This window comes from Arachis hypogaea, chromosome 4, assembly GCF_003086295.3.
Source record: "Arachis hypogaea cultivar Tifrunner chromosome 4, arahy.Tifrunner.gnm2.J5K5, whole genome shotgun sequence".
NCBI lineage: Eukaryota > Viridiplantae > Streptophyta > Magnoliopsida > Fabales > Fabaceae > Arachis > Arachis hypogaea.
Genome location: NC_092039.1, coordinates 23,271,303 through 23,273,775, shown reverse-complemented (window position 1 = coordinate 23,273,775; position 2,473 = coordinate 23,271,303). Strand labels below are relative to the sequence as shown.

The 2,473-nt window shown below is 37.1% G+C and overlaps 1 non-coding gene across 1 annotated transcript; it reads right to left on the bottom strand.

The window, feature by feature from the left end:
• Positions 1–1,557: 1,557 nt before the first annotated feature.
• Positions 1,558–1,661, bottom strand: LOC112799432 (small nucleolar RNA R71). The gene has a single exon (XR_003201014.1). It is a non-coding gene; the product is annotated as a small nucleolar RNA R71 (small nucleolar RNA).
• Positions 1,662–2,473: the final 812 nt, after the last annotated feature.

The following is a 2,473-nucleotide window of genomic DNA, read 5'->3' as shown; positions in this document are numbered from 1 at the left end:
AGTAGTATACAAACTGCTAAGTTTGGTGTCCTGCATGCATTGTTATTTGATTCTTGCTGCATTTTGATTTTTCCTTATTATTAAAAATCCAAAAATATTTTTAATTTGTGTCTTTTCAAGTCAATAATACAGAGAATTGAAGATTCAGAACATACTGCAGAGGAATTGCACAGAAAAAGCTGGGCGTTCAAAACGCCCAGTGAAGAAGGACAGACTAGCGTTTAAACGCCAGCCAGGGTACCTGGTTGGGCGTTTAACGCCCAAAAAGGTATAAGTTTGGGCGTTAAACGCCAGAATGTGCACCATTCTGGGCGTTTAACGCCAGGATGGCTAAAGGGGGAAGATTTTGTTTTCAACTCAAATTTTTTTTTAGTTTTCAAAATCTTTTCAAAATCAAATCTTTTTCAAATCAATTTCTCAATCAAATCCTTTTCAAAATTACTCTCTTTCCATTTTTAAAGATACTTGCTATCAATTAATGATTTGATTCAACATTTCAAGTATGTTGCCTTTTCTGTTGAGAAAGGTTTAATGTTTGAATCATATCTTTTCTTGTTAGCCAAGTTTTTAACTTTCAAAATCAATTCTTTTTAAAATTGTTTTCAAATCATATCTTTTAAAATTGTTTTCAAATCATATTTTCTCAATCATATCTTTTTAACCACATCTTTTTCAAAACAATTTTTCAATCAAATCTTTTTGATTTCTAATTTCAAAATCTTTTTCAAAAATCACTTTATTTCTTTACCACTTTCATTTTTCGAAAATTAAGTAGTATTTTTCAAAATGTTTTCAAAATCTTTTACTTAATTTTCGAAAATTACTTCCCTTCTTCTTACATCCTTCTATTTATGAACTAACAATATTTCTTAATGCAAAATTCGAACTCATTCTTCTCTGATAAGTTCGGATTTTCCACTTCTGTCTTCTACTCTTCTTTTCCTCTGACACTTAAAGGAATCTCTATACTGTGACATAGAGGATTCCACATCTTCTTGTTTCCTTCTCTTTCTTATGAGCAGGAGCAAAGACAAAGGCATTCTTGTTGAAGCTGACCCTGAACCTGAAAGGACCTTGAAGAGAAAGCTAAGAGAAGCCAAAGCACAACTCTCTTTAGAGAACCTGACCGAATTCTTCAAAGAAGAAGAAGCCATGGCAGCCGAAAACAACAACAATGCCAACAATGCAAGGAAGGTGCTGGGTGACTTTACTGCACCTACTCCTGATTTCTATGGGAGAAGCATCTCTATCCCTGCCATTAGAGCAAACAACTTTGAGCTTAAGCCTCAATTAGTTTCTCTAATGCAACAGAATTGCAAGTTCCATGGACTTCCATAGGAAGATCCTCATCAGTTTTTAGCTGAATTCTTGCAAATCTGTGACACTGTCAAGACTAATGGGGTAGACCCTGAGGTCTATAGACTTATGCTATTCCCTTTTGCTGTAAGAGACAGAGCTAGGACATGGTTGGACTCACAACCTAAAGAAAGCCTGGACTCATGGGAAAAGCTAATGAATGCCTTCTTGGCAAAGTTCTTTCCACCTCAAAAATTGAGTAAGCTTAGAGTGGAAGTCCAAACCTTTAGACAAAAGGATGGAGAATCCCTCTATGAAGCTTGGGAAAGATACAAACAATTAATCAGAAAATGTCCATCTGACATGCTTTCTGAATGGAGCATCATAGGAATTTTCTATGATGGTCTCTCTGAACTATCCAAGATGTCCTTGGATAGCTCTGCTGGAGGATCTCTTCATCTGAAGAAGACGCCTACAGAAGCTCAAGAGCTCATTGAAATGGTTGCAAATAACCAATTCATGTACACTTCTGAAAGGAATCCTGTGAACAATGGGACTAGTCAGAAGAAAGGAGTTCTTGAGATTGATGCTCTGAATGCCATATTGGCTCAGAACAAGATATTGACTCAACAAGTCAATTTGATTTCTCAGAGTCTGTCTGGAATGCAAAATGCACCAAGCAGTACTAAGGAGGCTTCATCTGAGGAAGAAGCTTATGATCCTGAGAACCCTTCAATGGAAGAGGTGAATTACCTAGGAGAACCCTATGGTAACACCTATAATTCTTCATGGAAAAATCACCCAAATTTTTCATGGAAGAATCAAGAGAGACCTCAACAAGGTTTCAACAACAATAATGGTGGAAGAAACAGGTTTAGCAATGGCAAGCCTTTTCCATCATCTTCTCAGCAACAGACAGAGAATTCTAAGCAGAACCCCTCTGACTTAGCAACCATGGTCTCTGATCTAATTAAAACCACTCAAAGTTTCATGACTGAAACAAGGTCCTCCATTAGAAATTTGGAGGCACAAGTGGGACAGCTGAGCAAGAAGATTACTGAACTCCCTCCAAGTACTCTTCCAAGCAATACAGAAGAAAATCCAAAAGGAGAGTGCAAAGCCATAAACATGGCCGAAATTGGAGAGGAAGGAGAGGAAGTGAACGCCACTGAGGAAG